The 19711-nt window shown below is 45.0% G+C and overlaps 1 protein-coding gene across 11 annotated transcripts in view; it reads left to right on the top strand.

The window, feature by feature from the left end:
- Nucleotides 1–19711, top strand: part of FAT3 (FAT atypical cadherin 3) — a 745081-nt gene that overhangs the window by 84525 nt on the left and 640845 nt on the right. Inside the window, exon 1 of one of the 11 annotated variants that reach the window (XM_081197243.1) lies at nucleotides 7688–7861. The exons of the other annotated variants lie outside the window; for them this stretch is intronic. The gene's annotated coding sequence lies outside the window, so the exon portion shown is untranslated. Of the gene's footprint in view, nucleotides 1–7687; nucleotides 7862–19711 lie in introns of those variants that run through there. 11 annotated transcript variants of the gene reach the window in all.

Raw genomic sequence — 19711 nt, 5'->3', positions numbered from 1 at the left:
TGACACCTTGGGTAAAGGCTCTTCTCCAGTTGGAGCACTCGCAGGCCAGTGTTTCCCAGTTGCTGATGTTTATACTACATTTTTTAAGGTTTGCCTTGAGAGAGTCTTTAAATCTCTTTTCTTGACCACCAGCATTACGCTTTCTGTTTCTAAGTTCGGAATAGAGTAGTTGCTTTGGAAGACGATAACCAGGCATCCGCACAACATGACCAGTCCAACGAAGTTGATGTTGAAGAATCATTGCTTCGACACTGGTGATTTTTGCTTCTTCCAGTACACTGGCATTAGTTTGCCTGTCTTCCTAAGTGATGTGTAAAAATTTTCAGAGACACCATTGATGGAATCTTTCAAGGAGCTGGAGATGGCGTTTATAAGTGGTCCATGTTTCACAAGCGTACAGTAAAGTTGGTAGTACAATAGCTTTGTAAACAAGCATTTTTGTTTCCCTGCAAATGTCCCGGTTCTCAAACACTCTGCCCTTCAATTGGGAGAAAGGAGGTGGTAGGAGATCTTATGCAAAATGAACCTCAGTAAGCTTTGATGCTTCAAAGCAGGGGCAGTGGAACATGCATGTTGATCTGGCCTTTGTAGTACAGTACACAAGTGCCATGCCTGTGAACATTTTAAACAGCCTCATTTGCAAAGCACTCATCTTGGGGTTCAAGGGACTGGCTTATCCACGCTTTATCAGTCCCACCCTCTGGCTAATAGAGAGTTTGGGTCCTTTGCTTCATCACCACATAACCCCTCCTTGTAGTATTATATGGCATAAACAGAATGCTCAAAGAACACAATTACCCATTTTGCACCGTTTGAGCCTTGAGGTGGTTGGATAGATAATTACGATTTATGACTGCCCAATAAACCCCCACTGAATTTCAGCTGAGTAGTCATTCTGGCTCTATTATGTTGCCAGCGTTGGAGATAAAGGCCAATTTCCCATTTGGAAGTTCAGTTCCATTGCCCGGCAACAGAAAATCTGACAGACGGGTATTAAATTGCAGGGTGACCTCGTCCAGCACCACCATTTCCTGCACAATAATGGCAGTCCATGAGCTGGCCGTAAAGGCTATCTCCCTCTTCCTTTTGTCCTAGCAACTGCTATGCAGAGGTTTACCACCTGTAAACATTTATTTGTTTATACCCTGTCTTTCTCCCAAGTTGGGGTTCAAGATAGCTTGCAATATTTAATAACGCCATTCTGAAACAAAAAAGTGATAAAAGCGAATTATTTTAAAAATAATAGTCAAAATGCATGAAAACACATTTGGAACTAGCAATTTTAAAAAAACCCAGTTTGACAGTTGGTCAGCTTCTTCTGCATCTTCGGTTTTCAAATAGGAAGGCCTTAGCCCGCTTGCGGAAGGATAACGGAGAGGGTAAAGGTAAAGGGACCCCTGACCATTAGGTCCAGTCGTGACCAACTCTGGGGTTGCGGCGCTCATCTCGCTTTACTGGCCGAGGGAGCCGGCGTACAGCTTCCGGGTCATGTGGCCAGCATGACTAAGCCGCTTCTGGTGAACCAGAGTAGCACACGGAAACGCTGTTTACCTTCCCGCCGGAGTGGTACCTATTTATCTACATGCACTTTGACGTGCTTTCGAACTGCTAGGTTGGCAGGAGCAGGGACCAAGCAACGGGAGCTCACCCCATCACAGGGATTCGAACCGCCGACCTTCTGATCGGCAAGTCCTAGGCTCTGTGGTTTAACCCACAGTGCCACCCGCGTGGAGAGGGAGTCCATATTAACTCTCTTGGGAGGGCATTCCACAGTCTGGGAGCAGCCACAGAGAAGGCTCTGTAGTTTGCCCCCACCAATTGTGCCGCTGATGTTGATCAGGCTGGAAGAAGGAGCTCACCTGAGGAACTTGGCACCCTTGCAGGTCTGTAAACGTAGAGCAAACCTTCATGTCTGTTAACCATGGACAGATCTGTACTCCATTTCTACACCCGGTTATGTGGGTTCTGTTTCATGTCAGTGCAAGTCTCAGCTCCATCCTTATGAGCGCTGAACAATTCACAGTGATTAATACTAATTTTATGTTTACTTATTTGCGAAACTAAGTCACGCCATTCCTTCTAAAGGAGCACAGGGCAGCAAAGACTTTTGTGATAAGAATTACAACTAAGAGCAAAATAAAAACCTATTTTAACCACATATAAACATTGAAAAACAATAGGACGCGTTTGAAACAAATTTAAGGACAGACGTAACCAGATATTAAGTGAAATTCAAAAATGCCCCATGCTCATTACTAGTTTAGTTCAGGACTACATAGGAAGCTGGCTTATACTGAGACAGACCATTTGTTCATCTAGCTCTGTTGTCTACACTGACTGGCAGCTGCATTCAGGTTTTCAGACTGGGAGTATTCCCAGCCCTAGCTGGAGCTGCCAGAAATTGAGCATGGAGCTTTCTGCAAGTTTAGGAGATGCTCTGTTGTTGAACCACATCCCTTCACTGCAACACCTATCTAGAGTATCATCTACTATGGATGGTCTACTATGGATACTACCATGGTCCTTGGAGGGCTTTCGGTGGGAAGGAACCGCCAACTGAAGTGAGCTATGTTTAATTCACAGCACTTGCTAAGTTTAAGTCAGCCTGAAAATGATGTGCAGGCCTCCGGATTGTGATCGATAGCCTTTCTGTTTTTGCTCATTTCATCAGCAAACTCATAAAGCTCTTGAAGGAGTGTCTGTATCCCCATCGTTCTGCCCGGACACTGAGGTCCAGTGCTGAGGGCCTTCTGGTGGTTCCCTCACTGCAAGAAGTGAGGTTACAGGAAACCAGGCAGAGGGCCTTCTCGGTGGTGGCACCCTCCCTGTGGAACGCCCTCCCATCAGATGTCAAAGAAATAAACAACTATCTGACTTTTAAAAGACATTTGAAGGCAGCCCTGTTTAGGGAAGCTTTTAATATTTGATGAATTATTGTATTTTAATATTTTACTGGAAGCAGCCCAGGGCGAGGTATGAATAATAAATTATTATTACAGTCATACCTCATGTTACGTTTGCTTCAGGCTGCGCGTTTTCAGGTTGTGTCCTGCGGCGACCCGGAAGTACCGGAAAGGGTTACTTCTGGGTTTTGCCGCTCGTGCATGCACAGACATGCAAAATGATGTCATGCGCAGAAGCGGCGAATCATGACCCATGCGTGTGCAGACGCAGGTTGCGTTCTTTTCAGGTTGTGAACGGGCCTCTGGAACGGATCCCGTTCGCAACCAGAGGTACCACTGTATTATTATTATTATTCATGATCATGGTGCCCCCAACTCCATGCCCAGTGGAGCTATGTTTGGCTTAGTGGGCTACATGTTTGTGGCTATTGAATGCAAAATGCAAAACAAATGAAACACAACAACTTCTGCGACCCAAGCTGGCAGACTCAGGCCACTGGTGACCTTTTCGGTTTGTTCTGTTTTCTTCCCTGGCTTAGTATCATCACCCCGAAAATAATTTAAACATAGGCTGTTAATATTCATTAATTTAACTCTTCATTGGCTTCAGCAGCACTCTTGCATTAATGACACTTCCTTCCAGAAGCATTTTAAATTGACCTTATTCGTATGGAAATGCGATCTCCCATTAATCCAAGAGGACAGAATAGAGTCTACTGTAAACCCAGCTGTTCTGCCAATATATTTGCTGAACCTTTCTCATTGTTGATGGCAGAAACACACCCCAAACCACCCACCCACCCGTGCCGTCTCTTACAAAGGTAGCAGGAGCTGATAGCAAAAAGTGGTATTTTTGTGAAAGTTAACCGCAGGGGGTTGCCTCCCCCCCCCCCGTTGTTTCGTGGGAGTGATCTTAAGGCAGCGATTGGTTTTCTCCTTCTTGATCCCCGTTTTCCTTTCATTTGTGTAAGATTAAAGGAGGGTGGGGGATTAAATATCTGTAAAAGATAAGTTCGTTAAATCGAGAGTTTTGAGCAAACAGATCACACTTGAAACCAACACCTGTGCTATTTTTGATAGCTATTTGCCATGCAATCTGTTGTGGCATGTTCTTGAGTTGTATAAAAAGAAAAGGCACAGTTGGTTGTTGACCTGTGTTGTAGGCTCAGCTTTCTCCCAGATTTTCAGTTTGCATGACAGATGTACATCTTGGCAAACTGAACGCTGGTTTAACCGTCAATTTCACCCTTCCTGCCATGCTTCACATAGGCTACCTGCTTTTTTTTCTTGCTTTTTTAAAAAAACAAATAATCAAATTTTAAAGCATCAGTTATATGGAACCTTGTTCCTATTTTGTAGATTTACATATCCTGCTTTTCGGCTCACATTCTCAAAGCCGCTTGCAAGATTTGCAGAATGCTTGGGCGCTGTAAGAATTAGTATTGTGCTAAAAGTGTGTTTGCTTACCAACCATTTCCCATCAGGTAACGTGACGTCACACTGGGAAATTATCAAGGGAAGAGGATACTTTGGGGAAAGGTGCAGGATTTTGTTGACTTTCAAGGTGGCTGAGGGATTTGGTGAACATCTTTTCATTCTACAAATCACACCTTAGGTCTGATTGGAATGTGGTCAGAAGTTTAGGGATCTCCCACCTAGGATTTCCCATAATACCTGAAATTTCGTTGTTTATCACAAGCTATCAGTCCAATGCTATTTAGAAGGTTGATTTGGGAGACTTCCAGTTATATGCAATCCACATCTTTGCTGCCAGTTTGAATTACTTAATAAGGTCTTTGGGCAGGAGTCCAGGGTCATTAGGTTCATGTTTTATTTATTGAAACCACTCTTTAATTAGATATATCAAGGTGGCATGCAACATTCAGAATACAATAAAATCATTCATAGTATCCATGAAAGGGCAATTGAAAACTGTCAATAAAACATCAGTAGATACTGGTTGGTGAAAAAATGGAACTTCCTATTGTGTCTTATTGTGTTTAAAAAAAGCAATTTTCAGGAGACATCTAACTGAGGGTAAGGCTGGTTCCTGACAAACCTCTACTTGTAGGGAGCTCAATGGGGCAGGGCCAGTGTGGTGTAGTGGTTAAGAGCGGTAGTCTCGTAATCTGGGGAACCGGGTTCGCGTCTCCGCTCCTCCACATGCAGCTGCTGGGTGTCCTTGGGATAGTCACACTTCTCTGAAGTCCCTCAGCCTCACTCACCTCACAGAGTGCTTGTTGTGGGGGAGGAAGGGAAAGGAGAATGTTAGCCGCTTTGAGACTCCTTAAAGGGAGTGAAAGGCAGGATATCAAATCCAAACTACTCTTCTTCTTCTTCTTCTTCTTCTTCTTCTTCTTCTTCTTCTTCTTCTTCTTCTTCTTCGGCTGCACTAATTCCTGGTCCCCAGTGAAGGCCATCCGAACCTTAGGGTCATGCAAAACCACCAGAAATGCCCTATCAGAAGATCTTGGTGATCGAGGTAGAGTAATGAAGAAGCAGCATAGATTCAGGTCTTACCTATGGTCTGATGTGAAGAAAACCCTCGTAGTCACTAACAGATAGGTGGTTGTTTTTGTTATAATAACATATTTATTTTTATTCCGCATTTCCCTCTGATGTGACTCAAGGCAACTTGCTGATAGAAACAGGGACTGCTAAAAACATGGAAACACGTTCCTCAGCCCTCAAACCTTTGGGCACCCCCACCAAATGAATATTATTATTTTCTTAAATGAATTGCAGGGTTGTTTGGCATGTTGTTTTGTCCCCCTCCATCTTGAGATCAGTTTGATGCAACGTGGGTTACAAATATGTTTTTAAGAAACCAATATGATTGAAATATGATTTAAGATCTTCCTTGCAGGCCTTATCCAGCCTCTTCACTGTCTGAAATACAGTAAGCAGTTGTCCATAGTAATTTTAGCAATACCATTGGGGGTGCAGGAGCAGTTCCATTCAAAATACATTTAAAGCCCAATGAAATTCACAGTTTCCGAAGCAAGTCTGCAACCCCCAAAACCCCCCAGCGATGCTTTGAAATTTGCGCTTATCCAAATTTTGCAACGTTGCTCTCCAACCAATGTTTACCAAAATGCGTATCAGGGGCAGGGTGTCTAAAAACGAAACATACTGATTGTTAAACAACTCTGGGAATTGTAGCCTTGGGAGGTTGAACAGGGGTCTCCTAACAATTCCCAGTACAGTGGTACCTCGGGTTACATATGCTTCAGGTTACAGACTCTGCTAACCCAGAAATAGTGCTTCAGGTTAAGAACTTTGCTTCAGGATGAGAACAGAAATCGTGCTCCGGCGGCACAGCAGCAGCGAGAGGCCCCATTAGCTAAAGTGGTGCTTGAGGTTAAGAACAGTTTCAGGTTAAGTACGGACCTCCGGAACGAATTAAGTACTTAACCCGAGGTACCACTGTACCTTAAACAAACTACAAAGAATTGGTTTTTTTTGGGAAGCCACAAGTGTTTAAAGTGGAATGTATGGTGCGGCCAGGGGTCTATAAACGTGGTGGCCATGACTGCAGCAATATTGCGGGTTTGGGGAGTGCTGCAGCCTTGTAAATGGCAGTGTCCACACATCTAATCCCCACGTGGAGGTGCACTCCTTGCAGATGGCGTGTACGGATCCTGGCCACCCGTCTTTAGACATTTGCATGGGGGGGGGGCTGCTGTAAAAGTGAAGCACCCCCCCCCCCTTGTCTATTCCGTCTCTGCCGAAGCCACTAACTTATATAATGGGCAGCCAGTGTGTTCTGTTGCATGCTTGAAGGCCAGCTATTATCATCACACAGCCATTCACTGACCACCACATCCTCTTTTCTGTTGACTCATCATTCCTCTCCCCACCCCCGCCCCGAAGAAGCGCCAGCCTTTAGGAACCGCAGATTCTCTCTCTGGAACTGCCCCCCCTCCCCACCGCTTTCCGTGATATCCAGGGCTTCTAAAGCACAGCTTATTTTTAAATCAATCGTAGGCTGCGCAGCTAGCAAAGCAGAGTGTTAATTGGGTCCAGTGGAATTCTCATTCCCATGGGGGCTCCTCGAAAAAGAGAGCTTCACCGAGGGGGGGGGGGAGGGAAGAGAGGAAATATATGCAAGCCAGCTACGTCAGCCGCAAGCAGAGAAGGCTTCTATGTGCGATATTGCAACAATCAGGGTTGTTGTTTTTAAGTGACTCTTTTCCCACACCCGCTTTATGCAGTTTATGATTGGGGGGGGGGGGCTGTTAGTTTATTCAGATGCAATCTGCCTTTAAGGAAGAACAGGGGTAAAAGGGGGAGGCAGGGAATCTCCCTAATCTGCCCCTTTGCAAGGTCTCTCCTTTGCAAACTCCAGAGTGCAATTTGCCATGCCTGTCCTTGTCAGCATTGTTCTGGTACTAATTCCATATGTATGTCGCATAGGAGCTCTGCGCGCTCGTCGTCCCTCACCCCCACCGATTCGCTCCCCTTCCCACCGTCCATCTATTGCTTCCCCTCCCCCAACTCCTAAAGGCAGATTCCCCCTCCCCATCCTCACCCCTTCCCCTCCGAGGAAACGTGGTAGCAGGGAAATTCAAACTTTAAACAGCCTACATATAGCCTGAGTACCCGGTGAAGATGAGTGCAGCTTAGTGCTTACTCTGTCCCCCCCATTCCTCCCCCCCGAGTTGTTGTCCCCCCAAAAAACCAAACCCCTCCACCCTCCGCTCTCTCCTCTCCCTCTTTCTCTCTATTTATAACACAAAGCTTTTGAAAGAAAACTAAGACTGGGCCCCGTTCTCTCTCTGCTTTCGCTTGTTACCGTGGCAGCGTGTGCATCTCAGTGCCGGAGAATGAGGCAAGCTGGCAGCGGTTTTTGCTTCTGCCCCTTGCACTTGGGATTACGGGAGAGGAGCCCTCAGAGGGACGTTCGCGGCAAGGATGCCCTACCGAGTTTGTTATGTGCTACTTATTCCGGTTAAAAGGTGAGAGCTTCTCTATAAGTGGGTTGCTTGTTTGTTTTGGATCCCTTTTCGGGTAAAAGTCTGTGTGCATTGTTCAGTTGCGAGAGCTTGCTGTTCATTAGCTCGTGGGAGCGAGAGAGGGGGAGAGAGAGAGAAAGAAAGGAAGGAAAAGGAAAGAAAGAAAGAGAGTGTAAAGGTGGAGTTTTGCATCTTGCAAATAGTACATCCCTCCAACCTCCAAGGAGTGCTTGGTCCGTAAGAATTTTCCCCAGTGTCACAAGTGTTTCCCGCTAGTAAAAAAACATGGTGAAATGAATCGCGAGTGCAGAAATAGTGCTTCGTTTCCTTGTTATTCCCATGGTATTCTGCCATGTGGGGTTGCCTGCGCGACATGCAAGACCTGAGAGAGAGAGAGGAAGAGAGATTCACAGAGAAGGGGCAGATGTGTATATTACTGACACTTGGTGGGTGGGAAAAGAAGAAATAAGAAGCAATAAGCAGTGTGGATGCTATTCATCCCTTTTATGGTGAAGTTTGATGTCCTCGACACTTCTCCTCAGGTAAGGGGATCTTAGCTCTGCCTATTCAAAGTTTAAGGATTGCCTGTTTGAGTGAACAGCCCTTGCTGTGGCAAGTTGTTCCGTTCGTCTCCTGTTGCCCCTCTCAGACAACGCTTCTCAAAACCTGTGACCCCCTTTGGTGCATGGGGGATACCTCCTAACAGATAGGTTTTGTACCTGGGTTGCGAAAATACACACACGCCTGGGCTGTGTTGGGAAATACGCTCTGTGTGTGTTTTGCGCCTTTAAAAGGAAGTCTTCTCCCAAACACCCACACCATTCATGCGGAAGAGACGCAGGAGGTACAAAGATATACGCTGCAAATGCTTCGGTCCTGGAGTTCAGCCCGTGTTATTTTGTACCCGGGTATCAATGCAGGGCTGCAAAACTATCTCTTTTGAGGCATCCCTGATGGCCAGATGGTTTTCCCATGACGTTGCCCTTTGCAACTTTCCTGTCTTTAATTTCATTTTGAAATAAACTTAACTAGCTAACTGACATTCACACGGTGCATTTAAACTACATGGCTTCCCCCCCAAAAAAAGATTCCAGGGAACTGCAATTTTCCACCCACAGAGCTACAGTTCCCAGCACCCTTAACAAACTTCAGTTCCTAGGGTTCTCTAACGGACACCATGTGCTTTAAATGTATAGTATGGATGTGACTAGGGACGCAGGTGGCGCTGTGGGTTAAACCACAGAGCCTAGGAATTGCCGATCTGAAGGTTGGCGGTTCGAATCCCTGCGACGGGGTGAGCTCCCATTGCTCGGTCCCTGCTCGTGCCAACCTAGCAGTTCGAAAGCGCATCAAAGTGCATGTAGATAAATAGGTACCGCTCCGGCAGGAAGGTAAACGGCGTTTCCGTGTGCTGCTCTGGTTCGCCATAGCTTAGTCATGCTGGCCACATGACCCGGAAGCTGTATGCCGGCTCCCTCGGCCAATAAAGCGAGATGAGCGCCGCAACCCCAGAGTCGGTCACGACTGGACCTAATGGTCAGGGGTTCTTTTACCTTTACTATGGATGTGACTAAAGTGTAGGAAGACTGGTCCAGAGGTGAGTGGTAAAAGGACTTCTTGCTGCCCATAGTTTGGGGTGGGGAGGATTTTTACCTGGAAAACTTCAGGATCAGAGAGGCTTGACTCTCCCAAGTTTTTTCCTGCAAATGCATTGCAACTTCCACGCTGCAATGAAAGAATTTGGGTACGAAAACAACAACAGCACAGTGATAAGAGTTGCGTACATGACTTTGACCCTCAGCTTTCCCTACCTCACTAGGTTACTGGGTGGAGAAATCCATAAAAGCTCATGTAGATCCTTCTGAGTTCTTTGGAGGGTGAAAGCAAATGTGGAAACGGGTGAAGGAAATAAATCCACAAAAAAGTTAGTAGTGCACAAATTGCTGCCAACATAAACCCGTGTGAGTAATTTCTGGCACGCTGATTGCTTGGAAGAAGTAAAAAATAAACTCCATAAGCCAATCCAATTCTCTTCCAATTTTACAAGTGTGTTCCCCCCCCCTCCCTTTCCTTTTCCCCACTTGCCTGATCTTCTGGAGTTGATTCTTCCTTGCCAGAGGCACCCAGGACAGTGGATATTTACAAGCCCATCTTTAATGCTTATAGACTTTATAGGTTTTCCCAACATTCGGCTTTGATGTTGATACTTGCCCGGAGCTCTTGTGGCAAGGTGGCTGCAATTCCAAACAGAATAAAGGCATAGTGGGTGTGGGAGAAGTCAGTGTGTAGTTGTCCCTCGTTCATAACAGCTAATTAAGGCTTTGTGTAAAGTAGCACATCCAGGGCTGTGTGTAAAATGCACAACAATCAAAGGTGTATTTTGCGGCTTCCCCTCCAGTGTCAGAAGAAAAAGGGGGAAAGGTGTTTTATCTGCTACAGCAGGCGAGCTGGGTGGTGGAAAGGGCAGAATAAATCTCTTTATGCTAAACCAGACATTCACAGATACTCATTTGGTCTGGCATTGTTATGGTCCTCACTTAGGAGAAATCTCACTAGGTTCGCAACCTTCTTGCCCTTTCCTACGCACTCATTCTTCACTCGTTCAAGAGGGAACTTCAGGGTGGTGACCAGAAACTAAAGGGTTGGTGGGTGGATCAGACACCCCCACACTCAAGTTCATTGAATTTGCGGGAGGTGTTGCTGTGTGTCGGTGGGGAGGATGACACACACACTTTGTGTCTGCCCACATTTACAGGTGAGCATGCACCAAGATGTTGCCTCCCAAATTTGCAGACATTGGGTGCTGGGGTGTTGGCACGCAGGAAGGGCTGAAGTTCAGTGGTTGAGCAGCAGGGTTGGCAATATAGTGGTACCTTGGGTTATGTACTTAATTCCTTCCGGAGGTCCGTTCTTAACCTGAAACTGTTCTTAACCTGAAGCACCACTTTAGCTAATGGAGCCTCCCGCTGCTGCCATGCCACCGGAGCACAATTTCTGTTCTCATCCTGAAGCAAAGTTCTGAACCCGAGGTACTATTTCTGGGTTAGCGGAGTCTGTAACCTGAAGTGTATGTAACCTGAAGCGTATATAACCCGAGGTACCACTGTATCTGGTTTTCAACATTGTGATATATCACCAGCTAAACATCGCAATATACTCATATATCATCGAATTGTAGAGTTGGAAGGGATCCTGAGGATTATATAGTGGCACAGCCCCTTGCAATGCAGAAATATGCAACTGTTCATTTTTGGGAATCAAACATCACAATGTTTGATATAAGGAAAGAGCTATGTAGAGGCACTGGCTGGCTTCACGGTTTCCCCCACATCGTTATTTTTGCATAGCACACACACCATGACATATTGCCAGGTCAGAAATTATGAAACCAATATCACAATAATGGACTTCAAACCGGTTCTGGATGATATATCAATATATCGCCCAGCCCTATCAAGCACAGTATACCTGAAGGAGCGTCTCCACCCCCATCATTCTGCCCAGACACTGAGGTCCAGCGCCGAGGGCCTTCTGGCATTTCCCTCACTGCGAGAAGCCAAGCTACAGGGAACCAGGCAGAGGGCCTTCTCGGTAGTGGCACCCGCCCTGTGGAACGCCCTCCCACCAGATGTCAAAGAGAAAAACAACTACCAGACTTTTAGAAGACATCTGAAGGCAGTCCTGTTTAGGGAAGCTTTTAATGTTTAACAGACCACTGTATTTTAATACTTTGCTGGAAGCCGCCCAGAGTGGCTGGGGAAACCCAGCCAGATGGGTGGGGTATAAATAAATTATTATTATTATTATTATTATTATTATTATTATTATTATTATTATCCTTTGCATGTCTGAGGTCCCAGGTTCAGTCTTCCTGGTTTGGCTGGGACAGATACTCGGCAGCTGCTGCCAGTCAGTGTAGACATTACTGCCCTGGATGAACCAATGGTCTGACTTGGTGTGAGGAAGCTTCCTGTGTTCTTCAGTTTTGCTGAATTTTGCCCAAACACTTTGAGAAGTGTCGTTCTTTTGGAACATGCGTATGACCACATCCGAAATGCTGCTCTGAACTATTTTGGGGATAGAGGGGCTCCATTTGCTCTTTGCGTTTGCTTAACCGTGCCGTGTGGAAAGGCACCCCTTTTCAAATCATCTCCTTTAAGATGATCAGGAGGAAATCCAGCTGAACAGCCTCCTTTTCCTAATCCGACTTTGCTTCCAGCCTTGCCTATATGCAGGCTTTAAATAAGTGGAAAGTCTACCAAAAGCCCAGTGATTAGGGGGAAAGCTCTCATCTGCGGTGCTTTCAAAATCCAAGGTGCGAGGGGAAAGAAAATCCCCTCTGAAGGGCACGCATGTCTTCAATGTCACAGTTGTTAAGAATGTGTGCAGAAAAACTAGGAGGTTTCTTTTTTAATACATTCTCTTCTGGGGCAGAACGTGACAAAAGAGTTTTGAAGGTTGGCTAGGGATTTATCAATGCATTAATATCAGAGACCTTAAACTGCTGTCTTCTTCTTCCTCCATAAGTGACTTAACGCCACTTCTCAAGTTTGTGGCGTCATCCCACTGACATAATATGTCGGGTGTGGGAAACCTTTGGCCCTCCAGGTGTTGATGAACTACAGTTCCCGTTCCCATCGCTCCCCAGCAATGCAGCAAGCTCCATGGAAAATTGTTCGTAGCTTTGTGGCTGCTCTCTCCCCCCAAGACATTGGATCGCTCCCCACTTATTCCCCCCCCTTACCCTTCCAAACAAATGAACAGATCATATTTTCTCTGTGGCTTAAAATGACAAGGAAAAGTGATTCTAAAGACAGGCTTACTGCCCAAATGAGAGAGAATACAGGGCTCTCTTGTTTGAAGAGCATTAGCATGAGAATGAAGGGGCTGCATGGTGTGTTGGTTTAAGATGCCCATGCAGAACTGAGGGGGAAGGGAGACCAGGACTGTTGTGATTTCCAGAGCCTGCAAAACCACTTTTTTGTGCCATAAATAGTCTCCACTTTCTCCTGCAGAATTTAACAGAAATGCAAAAGGCCAAACTCTTCGTAAGCTTTAAGTTCAGTGGTACCTCGGGTTAAGAACTTAATTTGTTCCAGAGGTCCATTCTTAACCTGAAACTGTTCTTAACCTGAGGTACCACTGTAGCTAATGGGGCCTCCCGCTGCCGTCGTGCGATTTATGTTCTCATCCTGAAGCAAAGTTCTTAACACGAGGTAATATTTCTGGGTTAGCGGAGTCTGTAACCTGAAGTGTCTGTAACCCGAGGTACCACTGTACACAATAGCTGCCTGAGGTGATCTTCCTGTGTCCCTTCCATGAGACAACGGGTTGTATTAAACTAACGTTTACTTCAGAGTAAACTCACTGAAGTTAATAGCCATTACTACTGATTCGAGTCCTGCCCTCCAGAGTGGGAGAAAACAAGTTTGTTCCCACTTCCATGTGCCTGAGATATTTGAATGCTGGGAGGGAAAGGGTTGTGTTAATTCTCTTCATTATCTACACTTTCCTTTATGATACTGCTTCTGTTTTGTCTTCCAAGTTGTCCAGGCTGGTGTTGCTTTTTTTAACCAACCAACCAAAACCTACAAACGAAACAGGTAAAAAAACACACTCCCTGTAATGTGTAGTTTTAGCCTTAGGAGAAAGGGTGAGGGACTGTGTGGGACGGGTCATATTACTGGACCTCAAGCAAGCTACTCACATATTACGAGAGATGAGCTGGGTAAATTCCTATCTTGCAAATCCAAAGTTCCGATAAAATTTCCTGTGTAGAGATGCTATGTAGAGAGGTATACAATGTACAGTCTTCAAGAAAAAAGATTAAGAAAATCCCAAAATCTGACAAAGTAGATAAGTAAGGAAAGATCAGCAAGGATGGTGTCAAGGTGAATTGCAAAGCTTGAGTAGATAAAGAAACCTGTTTGAACAACAAAGGATTGAAGTGTGTGTTAGATGAAGAGCAGTTTGCAACAGCAGGGAAGAGATTAGCGGATTGCAGGGTGGGATCCACATCTGGGCAGAGTTGCTGAAGCTGAACATTTGCTAATCTGGAACAAGAACTTTGCACCAAGAAAGCAAAGTTTGCCGATATAAAATGGAGCGGTGCACCAGATCTGGAGTTCCTTTTGCAACATGAGCATCTTGTGCAAGATGCACAGATCTGCTCCCAGATAAGATGCAAAGTAACGAGTCTGTACCAAGATGCAAGCAAAGGTGATCTAGCTGCTAAAAGTCTGTCCTTTTTTAATAATAATAATAATTTTTATGCCCCGCCCATATGGTATGTTCTTAAGGAACTGTGGGTTGGAAGAGTAACCCAACAATGCTCTTACAAGAAGTCTTTGAGCCGTTGAGGTACAGTTTCAACCAGGGTTGAAATCCCCACTCAGGCATGAAGCCAGGGTTTCCCAAACTTGGATCTCCAGCTATTTTTGGACTACAACTCCCATGATCGCTGAGCACTGGTCCTGCTAGCTAGGGAGGATGGGAGTTGTCATCCAAAAACAGCTGGAGACCCAAGTTTGGGGAACCTTGCACTAAGCTATCTAACTCATCCTCTTATATGGATGGAACAGTGTTCGAAACTCCCATTGTTCTAGGCGCATTTTGCGACAGGTAATTTCATTAGCACGAGCAGTTTCTGAGCTCTGGGCGCAGTACTGCGCCTAAAATTTCAGATTAAAACTGTGGAGTGGAAGGAAAGGAGGACCTTTTTCTGCCTCCCCACTTCTAGCTGAAGACTGGAGAAGAAACCCTCTTAAGAACATTAGGTGGGTGGGCAAGGGAAGGACTAGTCCATGTGAAAAATGAACATAACATTTCAGCTGCAGTTCATTCATTTTCAGCTTTGTACTCTTGTTATTAAAAAGCATGCTTAGACATTCTATTTCTGCACCCATGACTTCGGCTTAAGGTGCCATTTAGCTCCTAGCTCTCATAACACTGGGACAGAATAACTTTAATAAAATTCTTCTTGTTGTTGTTGTTCTTCTTCTTCTACTACTACTACTACTAAATGAATAATTTGAATTTCACAACTTAAGGGCTGACACAGAGAATGCCCTTTTCTGGGCTAACTCTGCCCCCCCAAAAAAGCTTTTGAGGGAGATTCATGGGAGCACCAATTTCTGGCAAGATCTCCCAAGTTCCACGAGATCTCCTGATATTTCGATGGAATCTTGCCGGAAATCGTCGCTGATGCTGACATCGCTTCAGGGGCTTAGGCCGTCTGAGGCAGCTGCTTCACCCTACTTTGTGTGTGGGCCGGCCTGGGTGAGCTGGAGCTACGAAAAGGGTCCCCTCTGCTGATTCTAGCACCTGGGAGGGTCTGTTCTGTAGGGAAGGAGGTGGTCTTTCAGATACTTGGGGACCTAAGTCTTTCAGGGCTTTAAACACCAATGAGGGCCTAGAAATGAACTGGCGGCCAGTGTAGCTGTTTTAGAATGCAGGTTACGTGAGTTCTGAAGGAAACCCCTGCTAAGAATCTGGACGTTGCATTTTGGGCTGGTTGAAGTTCCCGAGTTGTCTTCTAGGACAGCCCCTGTGGAGCATGGAGTACAATCTGGAGTACCATGGCAAGTCATCTCTGTCCAAAAGCGTCCATAGCTGGTGAATGATCTGGAGTTGGAAAAAGGCAATCAGCCCCTGAGGCCACTTGGGGACTAGTGACAGTGCCAAAGTATATACAGTGGTACCTCGGGTTACATACGCTTCAGGTTACAGACTCTGCTAACCCAGAAATAGTACCTCAGGTTAAGAACTTTGCTTCAGGATGAGAACAGAAATTGTGCTCTGGCAGCGCGGCAGCAGCGGGAGGCCTCATTAGCTAAAGTGGTGCTTCAGGTTAAGAACAGTTTCAAGTTAAGAACGGACCTCCAGAAGGAATTAAGTACTTAACCTGAGGTACCACTGTATATAAAAAAAGGAAGGGGCAAAACTTTCATTTGGCTGGTCCAAAGCACTAAAGAGAGTGTAAAAACCAACAGACCCAACACCGTTTTCCTTGAGTTAAATTGTCATGGTACAGCTGCCCTTTGTGAGCTGTGGGCAAACTGAAACGTATCATTATGCTCTTTTGCCGCTTGCTGGGGTGTTATAACTGTTTCTGGAAACGAAAAGACACATTTTCTTGTTTTTTTTTAAGTGGGGGGTAACGCTATAAAGAATGGCGACAACAGCTTCATGTATGCATCTGCTGTGTGTTATTTCCTGCCGTTAACTCCGTAACAAGATGCTAAGACGCGTACGGGGTGTGTGTGCTTCTACACACCAAACAATAGCATCCTTTCTTGAAAGGTACCTTGTTAGCAATTCTGCTATCACCACCCCCTTTTCCTGGGTTTGCAGCATGTTTAAGCTATCACGGCGTCAGTGGCATTGACAGTTTTCGCACTAATAAATGGTCCAAAAGCTTTGGAAATTCTCGGTGGTGATTTAGGAGTTAGGGCAAATGTAGCACTCTCTAATTTCACCATTACAGTTTCCTTGGATACGGAACATTTTTGCATAGAGTTGCATAGATGCTTTCTTGCTATAATCGTTCCAATAAGTTGGGGCTTTGGAAGAAGAAGAAGAACGCTCGGAGGCGAAGGCAGATGAATGCGTTTTATTCTCATCACCAGAGAGGGTGGCAGGGGGAGAGGAGTCTTAACTTTGGCAATTAATCTGTGCAGTTTGCTTTGAGTCCAGAGCTGGCTGCAGTTGGAGCCACTGTGGAAAGCTTGGGTTTGTTTATGGAAGCGTTGGCACTTTGGGTTATGCTGTGAATCTTGAGTTGCAACCAAGGAAGTAAATGCTTGTGTAAAGATTATGAAAGAAGGTTTGTCTTCTCTCTGCATTAAGTCTTGCACTGTTTTGTGTACAGAAGTAAGTTATCCTGGTATATATACTGAACGATAGAGTACCCTGAAAGGAGTGAATTGGGCTACTGAAGATTTGCAGAACCTTGTTTAACAGGACGCAAAGAATTGTCGATATATCTGATAGCTAGCCAAAGGCTTGGTGGATTTTTGCATTTTCTCTAGAAAGTTGTAATCCCATGTTTAGGTGAGCCTATTCTGAAAGGAAGTGCATAGTTTGGTGGCTGTCCTAAAACCCCCCACAACGCTAGCTTTAAGGCTTCCTAGATTTAATTGGTGAGGTTGATAGAGTAGTGTCTTGCAAAACACGGAACTTGCAGCTAGGGTTCACGTGGAATTATTGGCAGTGGTGTAGCAATAACTTGCGAAGGAGCTCATAATGACCATCCTACATTCATAGCCCCCACCCAAGGAGAGTTGAAAAATGCAGGTAGCACTGTTGATTCATTATGCCGCCTTCTTCTTCTTCTTCTTCTTCTTCTTCTTCTTCTTCTTCTTCTTCTTCTTCTTCTTCTTCTTCTTCCTCTTCTTCTGCGATCACTCATAGCCGAGTAAGATTGTCTTCCATAAATACGGCTTTAACAATGAGTCCGTAAGTGACTGTGGAGGCCAATTCTGGACCCACACGTCCTTCCACAGTGGGGACATTGGTTCCCGGGCGGGAGTTGATCATGGTGTGGATTTGCCAAGTGTGCATTCCTCTTAGCATGTTTCTCCCTTGCGTTCTGAGTTTGGGTGTCTTCAAAGTCCATGACACCTTGGGTAAAGGCTGTTCTCCAACTGGATAACAAGCGGTATTCATTATAACACACACACACCCCTACATCCCCAAGCACTGCATATCACCATAGCAATTTAGTACGGTCAACATAAGAACATAAGGCACAGCAGAAGAACATAGTTCAGGCCAATGGACCACCTAGTCCAGCATCCTGTTGTCACAGTGGCCAACCAGATGCCTGTGGGAAGCTTGATTGCAATCCTATGCACAGTTTCTTAGGAGTAAGGGCTACTCAATTTAGTGGCGCTTACCACCGACTGCATCAGTTCAGCTTGTGAAACATATTGCAGTCCCACCCCCAGAAGCATGGCCCGTTGGGAGAAGGTGAATAAACTGGAAAAGACAACGTTCTGGTATTCAAAAAATGTGGCCACAACTTTATTGGTTCCAGATGTAGGCAGGATTTGGCCACAGGCATTGGACATATACCCCTCTCAGCCTCCTGTTGGAGGACTGAGGCATGGCAGGGCCGATCATTGTTTCCTGCTTGGCAGGGGGTTGGACTCGATGGCCCTTGTGGTCTCTTCCAACTCTATGATTCTATGATCATGCAATAGATAGTTCCATCACAAGACGCGGTCTCTACGCGGATGGAAGGAAGCTCTGTGGCCCATCTGCCTCTGGCCTTGGCTTCTGGGCAGAGACTTTGGTTTCTCTGGTACTTCTGCCACTGATGCCATGGCTCACGCTCTGGAAAAAAAAAATGTCCTGGGAATGGCTTATGGAATATTTGCAAAGAAATTGTTAACAGATAAGAACATTGGCAGGATTATTGTAATAACCTGCAGTTTTTTTTTAAGAGCATATATTTAAAGCAGATGAATAAATGAGCAAATTAAGTCAATTTGGATATGCAGAAGTATGAGAAATAAATATAAGGAACTGCAGAAAGGGAGGGGGAGGAAGTCAAATTCTGAAATGTCAAAATGATTGTAAAATTATTGAAATGTATAAAACTGAAAATCATAACTAAAATATAAAAAAAGAAAAAAAGTCCTGGGGCCATGATCCCACCACATTCACCCTCAACTAAACAACTGGAAATGGGATTATGATTATGATTTCCATTTATATACCACCCTTTATCAAAGGATTTTAGGGAATTATTATAGGGAATGTATGTACAACTACAGCAAACAAGTAAGACAATAATAATAATAAATTGCTCCATGGGGGGGGGGGGACAATGTCAGAGAGGAGTCCTGTCTGTCTGTCTGTCTGTCTGTCTGTCTGTCTGTCTCTCTCTCTCTCTCTCTCTCCCTACCTATCTATCATCTATCTATATCTATCTATCCATGCACACATACATACATATACATATACATATACATATACATATACATATACATATACATACATGGCACAATTTTCATCTGAGATGGCCTCCAGGCAAATGGCTGTCCATACATACCTTTCCCCATGAAGGGACTGTATTTCTTAAGCTTCCAGATCTGAACCAGCCCAGACATAAAACCCGCTGTGTCAGCATTTGTTCTCAAAACCTACTTCCGTGATGGTCTCTTGGCAAAGGCTATTGATAAGCAAGCAGTAGCTTTCTGCCTCCTGCACAGGAAGGCTCCTTGAGGTTCCTTTATAAACATTTTTCTTTTAGACGAGCAATATATCTCCCAGTTCATTTAATAAAATAAAGTCATTGTCTCTGAGGCGTAGAAAGCACAGATAATACTACAATATCATTTGGACATAAATTCATGGGACAGGTGCAAAATGGAGGTTTTTTTGCAGCCGCCTCGGCTTTATTGAAATTCCGTTCATAAAGCTTCCAGCTTTCGAATGCCAAAAGCTGTTTCAGGCTTCCTTTTTAGAAAATGACATATAGAAATGTATTATGCCCATAGTAGTTACTCTTGTGTGACACAAGCGTCAGCTTCTGTAAGGGAGGAATGCTACTGCGGTGGAGGCTTTTAATATATATCCACGTCTGTGTAAAGTTTAAAGTTGTCATGGAGGCAGAAAATATACACATTTCTGTACCAGTTTGAATTGGAAGCCTGGCAGGTCTTTGGAGAGCAGCCGCTTTTGCCAACCAAGGAAGGCTGCAAAACCAAGTAAGGCTGTACTGCAGATTTTGCAGGCCCAGGTAGACCTTTGAACCAGAAGGCATCTCAAGTCCCTGGTGGACCAATATACAAAGCTGGAGGAGATGTGTTCTGGGCTTTGTAGGCTGAATATTGTCAAGCCTGCTGT

This window comes from Podarcis bocagei (genome assembly GCF_964188305.1).
Source record: "Podarcis bocagei genome assembly, chromosome: 6".
NCBI classification, from domain to species: Eukaryota; Metazoa; Chordata; class Lepidosauria; order Squamata; family Lacertidae; genus Podarcis; species Podarcis bocagei.
Note: the sequence above shows the minus strand (reverse complement) of the source record. Positions and strands in the feature narration are given on the sequence as shown.